Here is a 17,984-nt window from a genome sequence, read left to right as displayed (position 1 = left end):
GAAATCCACAGGATATCTAATGCCAGGTTCCCAAGAAACTACACCAATAAATTTATTTAACCCCTTGTTTCAGCTTAATCCCATCCTCTCACTTCTAAGTGCACTTTTTATTCTGAAGTCAAATCAAAATCTCAAGATAAAAATCAAATTCAATCAAGGCGAAGTTGGAGAAAACAAGTATTTTTGGGAAAAAGTATGGCAGTTCACCCACTTATTTCTTTCTTGGAGGGTCAGACAGTAAAAGTGATTTTTCCTTGTCCAAACTCTTTGCTGATATCAGCTTATCACAGCTGTAACAGTGTGATATCATGGAGAATCAAGTCTAGACCAGCTTAAGATCTGGCCTAGCCTGTCTCAGGCCACAATTGTGGATACTATTTATGTTATTCATGGCTATGTATCATTTTGCAGGCTTGGCAGTTGAATTCTACTTCCAGGTCTGTACTTTTTTTATCTTCCAGGTCAGTAGTAAAGCAATTAGGAAAAAAAAAAAAACACAACTACAAATGTCCACATATCTCAAGACAAACTACATATAAATGTGGAAATTAGGAGTACACAAGTAATGTTTACTTCCAGATAAAGCACTTATGGGTGAGCCAGTTTTACATTCTAAAACCTTTTAAGTGAACTTGGTTGAATGCCCAGTCAGTCACACGTGCAGTCAATGAAGACTTTGCTATTAGGTAAAGATTGATAAATACATTAGGACACACTTGTCAGCTCTCCTCTCTCTTTGACATGTTAATTATACAAGATTGCATTGTAATTCCACAAACCACAGAGCAGAAGTGTAGAAGGAATACCCAGTCTGAAAGAAAATCCAAATAACGTTTTAAAAAACATCTCAGAGGTCTTTTGTTGGAACGTGTTAGAATGACAGATCTAGCACAGCGCAGAAATTAGTATATTTTTGTGTTCAGAAATTTTACAGTCATATCTCACATCACAGTTTTCCCTGAATCTCCAAGAACAAGACATTTTGCATCTGTGGAAATGGCTTTATTACTACTGGTCTATATTCTGTTATTTACACTAAATTTGCATTAAATAACACGGTTATTGAACTGGCTTACCTTCTGTGCCAGTTCTCTTTCAGTCTACTCTTCTGCACTCTTGGAGCATTTTGTTTGCTTTTGCTTTGCCCTGTAAAGATGTTTTTCTAAGCAATTAAGTCAGTTGCAACTCACAGGCTTGAACAAAGTGAGCATTCTTCAGTTTGCTGGAAGCTGAAGTGATCTAAGCAATAGGAAGCTGCACAAAGGGGCAGCTCACAGTGATGAAGACAAATCCCATCTGACACACCTCCACAACTCCATTAAGTCGTCTATTCTCAATGGCACGATTTCTGTACAGAAATGAAGAAAAGCTCTTATGACAAAATTATCTACAGTTAAAATTATGATTTATTACAAATTAAAATTTAAAATTATTTAAAATTTAAAATTATGTGTGTCATTAATACCACACATTACACAAAGCATGTTTGTATGCTGTACATTTTTAAATATATTGCCATATCACAATGCAGTTATAATCAAAACTCCAACTGTTAAAAATTATTCCTGTCCAAACTATATTCCATCAAAATTAAACTGCCCTTTTAATTCTGGGTTATTCTGGGGCCTGTGCATTGTATTTCAGTGAAAGGTATATTGATAACACCATTTTATGTCTTTGATCACTTAAATTAGACAATGACTTCTTCCACAGGATAATGGATAGTGGCAGCAGAAATGACTATACAAATCCAAAATTGTTTATCTGGTGGTAGTGAGAGTAAGAAAGGTGTGGTTCATCAACTGGGCAATGTCCATGACATTCTGATTGCATCTAATTAATAATCCTCCCTACAGCACTGATCAGCTCTAGCAATTGGGACTTCATACAGTAACATCTTCCTTGGGTAGAGATATACTGACTTTCTGAGAAGCAGCTTCTGGTGTAGCTCCATGATGGCTGGAAAACAATGACACAGTACTTCCTTCAGTTTAAACTGGTTACACAAAATAATTCCATGGTGTATGTTGTGCAACCTTTTTTGATTTAAAGATCCAGTCTTCAAACAAAGAAAACTCAAAGAGAACTGAGTGAGTTTGGATTCAGACAGATATTCTTGCAACAAACCTTCATACTATTGTCCTCGAAGGGTTGTCATAAGCTCTTGCTCTCTATTCTTTCTTTGAAAACTTCTTGTCTTGCTTTCAGCAACAGTTTGGAGTCTGTTAGCAGAGCAGTGTGCTGAGAATGGGATCCTGTCATGTTTCAGTCACTCTCCACCAAAGAGGGGAGAAAAAAGATAAAGCCCCCTCACACTAAATTCTATTGCTAGGAAGTACCAGTCACAGGAACTACACTGGGCTCTAAAAAAAATCACACCAAGGCAGCAATAAGAAAGGTTTCATTGGCTCCTTTATCTTCCCAAACCCATCCATTGGTTAGAGACTCATTAACAGATGACATCTGAGCCAAAATTCTGCCCTCAGCCATTATGTCAAAGTAAAACTATGACAAGAAGATTCATCTGGACAGTTTCTCTGCAGGAACACACAGGGCAGGATAAACCATGCCCCCAGGAGATATCATACAGACTTCCTACAAGTTTTCAGCAGTGTTTCAGTTTGGATATGGATTTTTTTCCACTGAAGACACCTCCCACCCCCCCGAAGCTACAGCTTTGTGAGCCTATAACTACAAGGCTGGGAACATAATGAGCTCCCTGCAGACTTCTTCCCAATGCATGCAAAGAGATGTGCAAAATATAAAGTAATATTGCTAATTAGGCAGGAAAAAAAGGCCTGTAATTCTAGTCCTCCAAGCAGCTGGGCTGTTCCCTTCCACTGAGGGCATCAGGATGACCTTGTCCCTGTAACACTTGGCCTGACTGTGGAAAATCAGCAGTGTACAAACCCTTACACGGCTTCTGAAACCCAACTTTTACTGCTGCCGGGAGACCATTGCCTTTTTCAGGAACATTCTCTACTCTCTGTGGATATAAGCCTTCCACCAAGTGGCGAGCTCCTTCATTGACAGTTATATTGATGATTTAATAGCAGAACCAGAAAACAAAGATAAACCAGCATCACATATGCAGCTGTTTCCCATAGCACATCAGTTAGGGAATGGTCAGGTCATCAATGACAGTCAATCCACAAAATAAAGTTAATACTACAATCTCCAATCATCATCTCTTTGCTGAAACTTTTCGCATGTTATAATTTAACATACCTTGTGCTGTCAAGGTTACCTTTAATAAATGAGGTTTACTTTGAGCCATCTTAGGTCTCATGTTGAAATACAGATTCAGAAAGCTTTATTAAAAATCAGAGCTAGAATCCATAATTGAATAACCCTCAATAATGGGAGACTGGTCAGTAACTAATAAACTGTCATAAATACAATTTAATTGTGGTACAATATTGAGAGCTTCCTAGAAGTTTTCAGGGAGAACAGTTTATCTGAAAATATCAGTGCAATAAAGCTCAAACTTCACAAAGAATCTCATCAGATGGACTATGCATTAAAATCTTTTCACAATAGCCCAGCTGGATGTTTCTCTTTTGGCATAAAAGAGATCTGACTGGAACTTCCTTTCTTGCCTTTGTGTGGCAACAGACTTGAAATATATTATCCCATACTAAATGGCAGAGTTCCCAACACCCTACCTATTCTGGACCAGGAAGCTGTACATCTGTCCTGGCTCAGTTATCTTTACTCATTAAGATGGTCTTGAAGCTGGACATAATTTAAAATCTTGGATTTAGTAAGACTTGGAATAGAACATTTTTTAAATGCCAGCTTCTGCAGGCTTGAAATTATTTTGAAAATCAACTCCAACATGACTGCCATCGCAGTACATTTCTCTAAGTATAAACATTAATAAATTGCTGCCAATAAACACTTAAAGAAGATGCAACATTTATAACTGAAGGGTATTAAAGTTACGTAGCTGAATAATAAGATTTAACTTTAAACTTGATCAGAAATTTGAAAGCCTGTTACTTATTTCTTTGTGTTTCCTTGAGCAGTACACTCAGCAGCAGACTAACTCAGCAGTAGACTGCAAGAGGCATATATAAAGGAAGAAATATAGACAGAGCCAAATCTGATTATTAAAAAAGAAAAAAAAAGAGGGGGAGAAACTTTAGGAAAGGGGGAGCAGAAATTCCTTCCCAATGCAAATTCTGGTATTAAAAGTCAGGCAAAGTTTCACAGCTCCTGAAGCAAAAATAACCAAATGAGAAGCACAAGACAAATAGCCCTGCTGCAGACCCTTCTAAGCCTGAATACATTTCAGAGGTAATTCTCTCTGAGAAATTTCTCTGTATATAACTTCTTCTTTCACACATAATTAAGAGCTGTCATGATTCGGGTAGAGTTGCTGGAAGTAGGATAGTAATTGCAATCTTTCACCAGGGATAGCTGCAATAAAGAGTAAAGATCTTTCACGAAACAGTACCTGCCTCCAGAACAGAACCACTGTGCCTGTCCCTTCCCAAAAGCACATGGAAATCTGCTATGGCAATTTAGCTCAGAAACAACTAAAAACTTGGCTGGATAGTGCTTTGCATATAAATGTATATTAGAAAAAAGCCTAGAGACTACAAAAGGGATTCAGACTGGCTGAGCATTTTGTAGGGGCAGGTGAAGATGCTGTTTAAGAGATTGACACCACCTACCAGCAAAAGTCTTTCTCTCTCATTTGCACCTCATTTTTCACCAATTTTTTAGAAAAATAGAACTTGTGAATTCTTTGTGAATAAGCAAGATTGCAGTTTTTAAAATCAAAAAATCTACATGCAGCATCTTTGTTTACTTCCTTTCTTTTTCCACCTGAAACATCTGTATGTATATGTAATACAGCCTGCATATGACTTAACACCATAACTCATGTGTCCTCTCCTCCCTTCCTACCTAATAATAACATTCACAGTCCACATGTAACATCACAGAAAGCCTCAGAGGGTAATTTCATTGCTATTCTGAATACATGTATTTGGAGTAATGTGTTTCTCTTCAGAGATCAGTATCTCCAGTGGTATTTCTATAAAATCTGTTTAGCCCTGATGTGAATGCATAAGCATTATGTCCTCCTTGATCAGAGTGAACTGCCTCACTGCTTTCTTCTGAGAATTGCTTGAAGCCTCAGACATAGAACTGTTGTACAGAACCTGATAAAGTTTTGAGCTATTAAGATATAACGCTTTGAAAGATGACCCATGAACCAAGACTTCTTCAAACATGATTTTTTTGCCTACTACAGGTAAATGGATGTTTATCAAATGCTGTAGAACAAAAAAAGGAAAATGATGAACACTTCATGCAGAACAATTGCATTTGCTCCTCTCTCTAAGTAACATTCATCATTTTCTTCCTCCTTTGCTACATTCTCCTATTTTCTTCAAGAGATGCTTTGAAGTTGGACATTTTGCTTTTCCATTTTATCTGTCAAACAACTCAAAGGAAATCAGTAATCCTACTGGAGTCCACTAAGGTTTACATCCATTTTCTTCCTTGTCTTTCCTTTCTTCTACTTTTATGAGCTGTGTTTACTGCGATTTTAGCAACTGCATTTTCTACATGATGCATCAACACAATTTAAAATCATTATTGTACATAATCAGTTATGATACCTACCTGACTGAACAAGAAAAATTAAGTAAATGCCTTTCAAACAGCAATAAAAAAGAATTCTGAGGCAGCAGGAACTGCAATCATTCAACAAATGTGTTTCTTTGTTTTAATTTATGTAAGTAGATTTTGATGAATGTCCTACAAAAGTCATACCAGTGATTTAACCTGTAAACTAGTTTTATTTCATAGCTTTCTAATAAAATTTAATGTCTTGCTCTTGGGCTTAATACACAACACTCCTGAATTTTGGTGTGTAGTAACTTTTTTGTATAACTAATACTGTCTATTTAAGTTTATGAATCAGCTCCCTCCTCTTGGGGGTAGAATGGAAGTGGTGGAAGTGTTTCAAAACAGCTGTAATGTATCAGCTGATACACCAAATTCCAAACAGCGCATGAACAAATGCTCTCTGCATTCCAACCCACCTCCATAACCTCCCAATACACTACTTGTTATCAAGAACCTTTCTTTCTGCCTTTATTTTCTTTGGAACGAAAGTGAAACTTTCTTTCTCTAATTCTGGCAGGTGAACCACTGAACAAAAGAGAGTGTATTGGGTAGTAGTTCCTGTAGTTTTACTCCACTTAGAGTTCTAAATGTCCAATAACTGGATATATAGGAGATTGTAATTAGGACCAGCAAAAAAGCTGACTTCACTCCATGACAAAAATGCAAAGATGTTTAGAATCACTCCAGGAGTTTATTTCTTAACTGACAAACTTGAACAGAGTCCATTCCCAGGTGGCTCAAAGAGCTGACTAATAAATAATTTACCTAGAGGAAGGTCTTTCACCTTACTTAAAAGAAGAGCAATACTAGATTGCAGGGCACCAGAGTTCTTTGTTTCTTTCTTTCTTCAGTGGATTGACACCCTCTAGACTGTGCCTGAATTCAGCTCTGGAAGGAATTTTAAGCAGCAAGACTGGGAAATATCCTTCTCTGCCAGGAGGAGGCAAGAACAACCTGCAGTCTCATAACAGGTTAGTGCAGAGATACCAATAAGAATGATCCAGTCAACATCTTAAAAACACAGAAGCAGCCACCAGTAACAAACCAATCTCAATATTACACTATTTCAAATCACCTTGCTAGATTAAGGCAACATTGGCAAAAGGAATTCAGCAAGCAACATTCACTTCAAACATGAACAATTCACAAGACACAAACTTCTTTTCCCTTCCTCTGATATTGATGTTCATTGCTCTCAGCCCACTTTTGGCACCACAGAACCCCTTGGCAAACTGTCCTCTGGGTGCTTTTCAATGGCAACATTTATGAGCTTTGGATAGCCACGAGGTAAAGGTTCTTACAGGTCTTATTCTTCAGGGTGAAATTCCCCTGGCTGATATTCTTACAGTGATCTCAGATAGCCTTAAGTTACAGCCACTTGGTTCTGCTGAAAAGTAGAAATTCTGCTGATCTTCTCCAAAAGATCCAATTAATAGTTGCATAGAACTGCTTTGCATGTATAAGAAATAACATCAAGAACATCAGTAAAGAGACTAGACTGGAGTTTTGAAACATCATTCAGGTTTTTTTGTTTCCTAAGAAACTGTTAATGGAACAAGCCTAAAAAAGCATCACCTTCTAAACTAGCACTAAAGATGCTTCTGTTATAACAATTTTTCATACCACCTCTACACTCCTGAAAGTTTTCTTTTTTGCTGAATAAAAAGGACAGACTTGTTTTGATGAAAGTTATCCAATTTATTGTTTTCTCTTATAGTCTTTTAGGGCACATACCTCAAATTATCAATAACTGTTAATGTTGACCTCTGAGGATATTTTCAAGCCTTTCAAGACACAGCATATCTCTAAATAGCATTGGGAATATTTTTTGTTTGTTTGTTTCAGGGTTGAGTATTAAAGAAAAAAAAGAAATTGAATTAAAAATTAGCTCAGTTAAATTTAGCTTGAAAGCAAGGCCTTTTAGGATCTTTGTAGGGTTTCAATATTTTAATATCTTTGCATATACAGCTTGGTGCACGTATTACAACAGCTCAAAATATTTAGTACTATTTTTGAAGAGTTCAGTTCTGTATAAAACACTCTTACCTGTTCTTGTATGTTAGTGTATATTTTTTCAATTTACTTTAGAATGCATCCCCTTTTCCCCACTCTACACACCAAAACTACAGTTTGACCAAAGGTGGTTTGAGGTATGAGGAAGCTTCATTGGAGGAAATAATCTCCAGAGAAAAGCCAAAAAATATAATTGTAAAGAACAGGGGAAGAGTTTAATCTTAAACTAAATTTATTGGGAAGGAGGGGAGAGAAGAGAGAGGCCCACAGTGGGGAGCTGTCCAGTGAATTCCAGGCTGCTTCCTATGCATCATTAACAGGTTTTGGGTTCTTATTAAAAGGTCTGGGAGTTGTCTTTAGTTTATATCTGCAACCCAGAGAGATTATATTCACTACTGCCTGCCAAAAAATCTTGTGTAGCAGAAGCCACTATTTATTAACAAACATAAAGGAAAGCAGTGATGTGCAGAGCAGTTCTGCCACAGAAAACACTGGTTAAATGATGCAGGAAATTAAAGGAGGAAGGTAAGGAATAGATCCTGCAATGAATCCTGACAGATCTCTTTGGGGAGAAGTCGGTGTGCTTCCCATCTCGCTGATGTTTCAAGTGCTGCAGTGACTCTCTTGGTATCTGTCCCACTGTCCTGTCAGAGCTAGGATGTGTCCTCACAGTCTGGTCAGCAAGTAGTGGACAACCAAAACAATCCCTGAGCAAATATCTAGGCCAAAAATAAATCCTATAGTGCTACCACTACTTACTTTCAATACAGAATCATAAAGAAAAAGATATCTGCTTTTCCTTTTCTGATATTGAAACACTTCTTGGAGAAAGCTGCAGCTGTGCACTTCAGGTTATGAGTAAAAGGTAACTTGTATAGATTTTTCTTCTACAAATCTTAATAGGTTTATGCATTTTTTTGAGAGGGGTGTTGACAGAATCCTCAAATGGATTACAATGCCAGAGACCAAAAAGGGAACTGTGATCTTCTATAGAAGAACTGAAAGCCTAAATTCAAAGACACTTCCAGCCTTAATGCAAGAGATGTAATTTTCACTTGTCAAGGTGTATTTCCTTTTTTTGAAGCCCTGTTTAGTTTATTTTGGTTGACTGCAGAGCAGAATACAGAGGTTGATGTTCCAATACATTCCAACGAACCAAATAATTTGCTAGATCTAGTCAATAAATATCTATCTGAAGTGTTTGAAATCCTGTCCCATAATTAGCTCTTTTATGATCAAACAGCTGGCTTGTCCAACTCCATATGCAAGACAGAACACTTCTGGAAGACAGCTGTTAAAATCAAATGTTCTTTAAAGGAACTGAGAGAAATTCATACTTTTAGAATGAAGTCCCAGTCTCAGCAACATCAACAATCTTCAAGGGCCTTCCTAAACAACGGTTACCGCATTATATTTGCAATACATTTATCAGATATGTGCAGTAAAACAAAAACACCTCCAAGTCACCTCCCAAAAAAAAGTAAAAAACACTAGAAAACTGGACTCCTGTAACAGTCTTCAAGGAAACACTTTATGAAGTACATGTGTATAGATCATATATATAGAGCTCTGGATTAAGGTTAAAAATTGAGACAACTTGTTCCTAATGGAGCAATGTCAAGGCTATAGCTTTCATTACTTTTTTTAAATAAGAAACTAGACAAATAAGAAGAAATCAAATATTTGAAGAGAGACCAGGACTGTATAGAGGGGAAAAAAGTGAAATATTACCACATTTGGAGAGACATCTGTACTTTCCTTCCAGAACTCCTGAGGATTCTTAATTGATAAATTTCCATACCACAGTTCAAAGCTCACATGCTAAATCAACAGTTACAGACTTTAGGACTAAAAGTCATAAATGCTGGCTTAGACATATGTCTCTTTGAGTTATCTTCTCTGGGATTTTGATATTCAGATTTGAATGTTACCACCACCATCCTCAATGCCTCTGATCAGCATAGAGCTAATTATATGCTGCTATTAAAGGAGATTATATTAGACACTGACAGTTGGAAAGGCCTAATGACCAGATGGATACAAAAATAAGAAATCAAGCCATGTTGTTTTGTAATAAATTTGCCAGAATTTTTATAGGCATATTTTATCATCAGCTTCATTATTTTATTCTACCATCAAAAAACCCCACAAACCAACAAACAAACAAAAAAATACTAAAGTCCAAACCCCCAAAACAACACAACTGGAAAGGAGTCAAGATTGAGGATGCAACTAAATTTATACTGTCAGCATAATCCATCATTAATCGTGCAGGTCAGTACTGCTCATAAGTAGAAAATTCTTCTGAAGATCCAACATGAGTCTGTAAACCACATATTCAGTGCTACCTTAGAAGAATGGAACCAAACAAATATGCATTTTTGTAAGAATAAAATAAGTTATTAGTGCAAAGAACATATCAGACAACGGCATGTTTCCAAAAGATAACTGGTCAGCTTTTTTCTATCCAAGATCTTCCTATTTCTTAGTCCTCATATTTCACATTGTTTCTCTGTCCAGTTAGTGGCCCTTCCTGTGTTTGCATATCAGAGAGGAAAATCACCACAAATTGTGTAAACTCAGCTTTTAGACCCTGTTTTAGAACTCTGCAACTTGACACTGCAGTCAAGCCACTAATATATGTTGGAACAGAAAGTCTGTCCAAAGAAACCCTCCACCTCACTTCAGCTCAACTTTTTTCACACGAAGAAAAAAAGACTCCCCCTCCCTCGTCCTGTTATCACCATCCACTATCCATAATCTCTAGTACTTTGTATTATACTCACAATAAGCTGTTTTACAGATTGATTAATAATCGAAACAGAGCTGAGGCATTTAATCAATCTGAACAACAGATTATTGCTTTGTGTACCACAAAGAAAGACAGATTATCCTTTTATTATTGATTAGACTTGCTACACTCCTGCCAGTTCTATTGCCTTTATTTCTAAATATTTTTGCTCAGCAAGTTTTCAACTTGCACCAATCTTAAAGACAAAAACCATTTCTTGGAGCTTTATACATATTGATCATCTTTCTACTGTAATCCCCCCCACTTTTCTTGGATGATATAGTAGTTGTACCAGCCATTAGCCTATTTACAGTGCCTTCTTCCCTCACAGCAAATACACTGAGAATACTTGTACCTTTCACAGCCTCTTTCATCTTCCCTTTGTTCAGCTACAGTCGACTCAGTCTTCACTCAATATCTCCAGAGAACTGGTTGCAAGCACCCAAATGGCATCATTTCCCAAGAAGGTGCCTTGGCACTGGCCTGCACAGATGGGAGAAGAAGGAGTAGACTGTACTTCAAAAAGTGGATAGAGTAGGGCAGTAAGAATAATCGAAATGAGAACTAGCTCGAGCTGAACAGATACACAAAATCACCAACACAAACCAGTCAAAGCGTACAAACATTGGCAGACATAAACTGGAATGTCACATGCAAAAGGTAAGGCAATCCCTTCACCCACCTTCCCCAGTAATGTCACTGTCTGCATATGTGTAAGATCACAGAAACATTAAATGGTTTTGTTGGAAAGGACCTTGAAGCTCACCTCATTCCAACCTCCTGCCATGGGCAGGGACACCTTCCACCAGGCCACGGTGCTCAGTCCATCCAACTTGGCCTTGAACACTTCCAGGGAACACTTTCCACAACTTCTCTGGGCAACTTGTGCCAGTGTCTCACCACCCTCACAGGGAAGAATGTCTTCCTGACACGTATTCTAAACCTGCTCTCCCGTCAGCTTAAGGCCATTCCCCTTCATCCTATCACACCATGCCCTTCTGAAAAGACCCTCTCCAGCCTTCTTGCAAAGCCCCTTTAGGTACTGGAAGGCTGCTATAATGTCGTCACAAGTACAGTAACAAAATTAAGAGAAAATACATTCTCGGGGGCAGGGGGGAATTTACAGTCTTTAGATTGAAAACACATGCTAAAAAACTTCAAAATGTAAGAAAATCTCCCAGAAAGGTAAAAGGAAAAAGAAGAGAACATCACTTCCATATCCACAGAATATCACCGCAGAATTGGGGACTTTTCAGTGCTGCCAGGGAAATGAATCAGCAGTAGGCAACTCTTCACTGTAAGTCAGCAAAGAACTGCATCATGCCACTTAATGCAATTCTGGAAACTCTTTCACTAGAGATTTTTAAGCAGAGATAAAGATTTAAGAGAGAGTTCAATGGATTAGATAACCTCTTCCTTCAGCCCTGTTTTTTCTATAACGAAAATGCTTTCATACAAAATATTTACAGGCATTGCTAGTACTAGAATTTGCTTATTCTCCAATTTATCAGAATGGAGTAAGTCAATTTAATATGAAATCCTTGTGTTAAGAATTTGCTCTTAAACCTTTAGAGTATAGAAGCAGAAAACTGTTATTCTCTGCTCAAAATATCTGAGTGCTTTGCCAAGATACTGATACAAAATTGAGACAACAGTGCAAGTGCAATTTTTCATTGTTGTTACTTGAGACCTTTTGCTGTGTTAACATCAGCACACAGACATTGTAGTCACTAAAACTGGAACATCTAGTTTCCTGAGTTCCCACTTGCCACTATAAAAACATCATTCATAATCCTTTGGAGAGTTTAAGATACACACTGGTTTTAATCTTATTTCCCTTCTGTCCATTTGCTTTCAGAGACCTTTGTTCTCTGTGAGTGATCTCTGGATCCAACCCTCCTGAGATGCAGCTTAAGCCCAAGCAACACCCACCTCTATTTATGTGTCTGACTCCACCTTACTAATTGCAGGCCAAATATGTAACTAATTTAAGACACCACAATATTTATTAAGGAACCTACTATTAAAAATCTAATATATCTATTAAATAATAAGGGAGCTAATAAACACACACCTGGTATTAATGTAGACTTCTGTCATTCTGTGCCTTATTGCACACAATTATAAAGCCATTATGTATCACTCATATGCTACAAATCACAGAATCAACAAGGTTGGAAGAGACCTCCAAGATTATCCACTCCAGTCATCGACCAGCATCACGATAATCACCCCTAAACTGTAACCCCAAGTGCCACAACCAGACACATCTGGAATCCCTCCAGAGACAGGGACTCCACCACCTCCCAAACTTATTCCAGTGCCTGTCCACTCTTTCAGTAGCGACAGCCATCTCGATATAACATCTTTCAGGGAGATGGAGAGACACTCAACTACTATGGAATTAAATCCTATCACTCCTTAGGTGTTGTTCACAGCTGGGAATCCTTGAGCATATTTCCCTCAAGTCTTTGCAACAGAGAACTGAGAAGTGTTGGTGATAAAACAGCAAACCAGAATAAAGTATCTGTTTAAGTTCCTTAAACTTGAGACTCGGGCCAAGTCTCAGTCCTTCCCTAGACTGAAATGAAGCCTCTGCATTCTCTCCATTAAATGGTGAGAGCAGTGCTGTTCAACACCTTAGAGCACAGCCTGCTGCTGTGCAGCAAAAGAGCAAAGGGCTCCTTTCCCAGACAGGAACACTGAGGTGTCAGGCAGTGCTGTTGCTCACAGGGAAGGCTCAGGGTGCTGCAAGGGCAGCCACTGCTGCTGGAATAAAAGGAGTCTTCTGGAAGCAGGATCCAGCACTCAGTCTGTGCAGAGCAGTAACATGGAAATTTCACTCTCAGCAACTTTTTCTTCTTCCCTTGTAGTTCTCTACCCTCCTTTGCCACTTCTCACCCTTTTCACTTTCACAGCAGGGTTTTGGGCACCTCCTGCAACAACCAAACTCTGCCTGCACTACTGAAAAGCCTTGCAGCTAATGTCACACCAAACTAAAATAAACCAGTTCTGAGAGGAATAGCATCTTCTAACAAGACAGAAGCTGAAGAATGTTCTTTGCCAAGAGTATTATAGTTAAAGGATTATGTATTAAATTGGCCAAAAATCCTAAAGTTGCTTCAAACCATTCAAACAGAGAAAAATATTCCCACCCGGCACATTTTTTTATTTATTTCATAATTCTGCCAAAGCACACCCTGAGGAATTTTTCTCTTCTCTTCATTCTGGTTCAAACCTATCATGCAGTGAGGCCAGGCTCTCCCTGTAGAGTCTTTGCTCTTAGAAGAGAAAATTATTAATCTTATTTTGCTGTTTGTTCAACATCTAGTTAGTTTCAATTTTTTTTTTTAATTTAAAATGCATCTCCAATATCTGACCACTGTCATTCATTAGATATCAATCTGTCCACTGTTTATTTTTTGATCAGCAGGTGGATCAACGTTAAAATGGACTAAACCAGACCATTTTGTTCTCAGTGCCTGTGTTACATTCCAAGCAAAGAAGGACATAGGGGCAGGCCTCTGGTGTTATAGCTGTTCCAGGAAAACCACTGGATAATAAGATGCCAGAAACTATGGGGTTTCTGCTTTCTTCTACTGGGGAAGACAGTCAGAAAATGTTGCTGAGAACCTGTGGTTTGAAAAGGGACCATACTTTCCCCTTTCTGAGAAAGCAGGGACAGGGAAAAACTTCCCCATGACTACACCAGGCTGTGTGGAGTTTGAGAGTACTCCTAAAACAAACACATGGATTGAAACCAGTCCTGGAGCAAGGACCTGTCCTGAAAGGATGTAGAAGAAGCAGGAGAAGACAATAGAGGGAGATTTGTTGTGCTGTATCTCACCTGTATATGCTATTTAAAGAGTTCAAGAATTCAAATTTTACTCTAATAAATCTGAATTTTTCATTTTAAAAATCTTTCAAAAAACTTCCTGTACAGAAAGAGCAGAACAGACTAATCTCAAAGTTCTGGCCACATCAGATTCTGACTATGGAGGCATTAGAAGGATTAAATGGTGACAACAGCACTATCTTTATGCTTCTAATCTAAAGTTAAAAATACAGATTGGGTTTATTTCTATCTTTCTATCTAACTATGGAGAAACTGATAAAGTGCTCACAGTAAAGGACGGTATTTTGAATACTGGCCCTCTACATTCATTGCAATGACTCCTACTCAGCTGTCATTTGTCACTAACCCAATTGAACAGCCCAATTTATCAATGACTTCTGTTATATCTATTTGGTCTCTGTCCTCCAAGGCAGAAAGGTTTGACTTGCACATTTTTCTCCCCTTCCCTCTAAATATTGTAACAAATGCAGTTTTAATAATACTTACACTTAATTCACTGGACTAAGCTATGCAAAATAGTAGTTTACTCATGGTGCTCATAGCAATTAAAGCAGTGAAATGGAATTTTTTTATATGTATATTAAGAAACAAGGCCATAAGAGACATTTTCTACATGTACTTTTTCTACACAATAAATAACCCTTTTCCAGCCAGATCTTTACACCAATAATGCTGTTAATTCTGGATGTTTTCTGAAATATTAGGGTGAATCTAAGGGTCAGAAGTAGCTCATATTTTCTAGTAATGACATACTTTAAAGTTCCTATCCAATTCACTATTAACTTCTGGATGGGGTCAGGGAGGGAGGGAGGCATTCCCGTTTATTACATTAATATTTCTCTTAAACGGTGGAACTGGTAAAAGGTTACAGAGGTGGCACCACCTAAATAAACACCACAGATCCCTGCTCAAAAAAGATTTATGTATGACCTCGTTTTGGGTACAGTAAATTTTAATTCTATTAACATGGTAAATTGAAGCACACAGGACTATTTTTGAGGTCTCTGCTTAGAGATGATGATAGTATTGAAGTACTGCTTATAACATTGTAATAAGATTTATTTCATAATTAACACATGAAAATAGTTTTCAGCCTTGTATAAGACCTAGAGTGCTCTACGTACACTAACTTGAATAGCAAATCAATCTTATAAACAATGGACTGTTCTGCTTCCAGAACTTTCATGAGACAAGTCCTCTTGCTAAGTGTAAAAGCACTCCTTTTGGAAAGTGGACTTGCTTATCTTCTCACAGTGTTGGTCTAATTATGGTTTTAATCTCTTTTAGGGTTTTTTTTATCTTTTCTCTAAGGCTCTACCCTCTAACAATTACCTTTTCACCCACTGTTTTCATTCAGCAGTCACACTTCTCACCTGTAGTTCTGTTTATTGGCAGGTTTAGGAATATGTTTGGAAAGCATTTTGCAGACAAAAGCAGTCATCACTCCAAATCAACTGGAAGCTGCATGGATTAAGTTAGCACAATAGAGAAATCAAGTCAATAAACCCACAGAAAGGCATGCTAACGTTAAATCAAATTCTGTTTCATATTGCCCATATTGCCACAGCTTCTGGCTGGCTCAGGTCTGGCCTGGCAGGCATTCCTGTCTGCCTGAAAAATTCAAGAGAACAGATTCATCTGCTGTTCAGTATCTGTAATCATCTCCAGAAGCTACTGGTAACAGACTTGTAAGACCAAAAATTTAAAGACAGACAAAAAAAAAATTCTTAAAACTGTACTTAAAATACACATTCTTCATATCAAGGATGTGTTCACATTACCATTTTCATTTGTATAAGGAGAACACTTTGGAAGCAAATCTCCCAATCAGACTAGAGCTGGTTGGCAACACATAGTCCTCAGCATCATGTTCCAGTCTACATATTTACTCTTACTGCTTGCTAATCGAGACAGGCATTTGTTCTCAGGAGGCTGAACACTCATCCCTGGTAGAGTCCCCTGGAAAAGAAATCTGGTTAATTCTGTGTTCCATGCTCTGGCAACTTGCTTCCATTATATATTTGGACAAGGACCTTTGAGCAGCAGTATTTGAGAACATTGGAGAGGAAAAAAATATTGTTAAAATCAAAAAAAAAAAAAAAGGTGACATTTGCAGTTGCCATAACCATTTCAAATTCCTGAGTAGTTTTTGTTCTGTCCCAGCAAATATTATTTTGACAAGCTTAACTGGAGAGCTTGAGAGAAAGGGGAACATGAACTGGCAGTGGTAAAAAATGCCCACATCTCACCTTAGATTCAAGTCCTTGACCTCTAAGGTGAATTTCCAGTTTACCACAGAACACTAAAAGTGCCCCATTTCCCTACATTCTACCGGGGAAATCGGCTCCCAATTTAAGCTCTCTGATCTGCTTAATAAATTAATCACCACTATAAAGCAGTGAAAGCCTGAAAGTATCTATTAAACCATTAGGTACAAAAACCATACTCTGAGTCTTCATTAGATCATTATGTAGGGAAATTGGTAAAGAAATGTTATTGCAGGCAAGAACACACGTTTATTTACCTGGAAGCTTTTTGGTGTTATCTTGAACCCTTTTCCCTCTCCAAATAAAACCAAGCTTCAGAAGAGTCTCTTGAATGAGCTACTGAAGAAAAATCATTCTTTATGTGGTCAATAAAGTCACTGCAGAGAGCAGACACACAAATGGAAGTGGAATTCCTACAGAATGTCCCTTTAAACTGAAAGCAAGCTCAGAAAAATAACACTCTGTGGGCAGGAAAATTGACTTTTTCAAGTCTTGACTGAAGGGGAAGCATAAAAGAAATAATTTTGATGCCAGTAATGTTTTTTCTGTGAACATTTTCAACATTTCTCATGTGGCTCCAAGGGACAATATTCTTGGGACTTTCACAACAGGGATAGTGGTAGAAAGAACAGCACAATACAGAAAACTGCTCTAAAGCTGAAGACCAGACTTTTGGACAGTAACACCTGCAGGTACATCATCAAAAAATGGTGCCCAGATTTCAGTCCAAATGATCCATGTGTGTTTTATTTGAGGTCCCTTTCCATCTATAACCCTTCTACTACGCAGTCAAGATTAGTTACAGTCATGTGGAGACACTGAAATGGATTTCCCTAGTTACCAAGCACAAATATAGATCTGTTTCATCACCCATCAAACCATTTCTAAATCAGCTGGCTACAGAAAATCCTGAGGAAAGATAAAATACAGCATGTAGGGTGATGGTGGTGGGAAGGTCTTTCACAGTACATGTTTTCCTCCTCAACAAAATTCAGTGCCTACCTATCATAACACCAGCATAAAAATGAAAAGAACAAACCTTTAGCACAAGGTTTTGGAATATCTTTCACTTAGACAACACCTCAAACACTTCCACATCTCACAGTTTCAAAAAGTTGAGTGCTGTGGGATGCACAGGTTACAGTTCCACTGAAACTGCCAGTACTGGAAAGGAATTTAAAAGCTCTGGGCAAATAGATCCAACACAGCAAGACAGAACTGGCAGCACTGTACAAACTGTTAGTGTGCCAAAAGGACAACGTCAGTCAGTGAGTCACTGTACGCCTCTGTGCTCCCTGGCACACAGAAAAACAACCATTATCCGTGCAGTACACGGGGACCAATAACGGTGTTACTGATCCTGCCTCTGTGCACAGTCACAGCAGAGGCACATGAAGCCTCACATTACCTTCCC

The 17,984-nt window shown here is 38.0% G+C and overlaps 1 long non-coding RNA gene across 1 annotated transcript in view; it reads right to left on the bottom strand.

The window, feature by feature from the left end:
* Positions 1–1,009: 1,009 nt before the first annotated feature.
* The window catches only part of LOC135421527 (uncharacterized), a 70,679-nt gene continuing 53,704 nt past the window's right edge, over positions 1,010–17,984 (bottom strand). Inside the window, exons 3-4 of the long non-coding RNA XR_010434051.1 lie at positions 10,803–10,930; positions 1,010–1,348 (exon numbers count right to left, since the gene is read on the bottom strand). This is a non-coding gene — a long non-coding RNA (uncharacterized LOC135421527). The remainder of the gene's footprint in view (positions 1,349–10,802; positions 10,931–17,984) is intronic.

The sequence above is a fragment of the Pseudopipra pipra genome, chromosome 13 (genome assembly GCF_036250125.1).
Source record: "Pseudopipra pipra isolate bDixPip1 chromosome 13, bDixPip1.hap1, whole genome shotgun sequence".
Taxonomy (NCBI): domain Eukaryota; kingdom Metazoa; phylum Chordata; class Aves; order Passeriformes; family Pipridae; genus Pseudopipra; species Pseudopipra pipra.
This window is presented reverse-complemented; position numbering and strand designations above follow the sequence as displayed.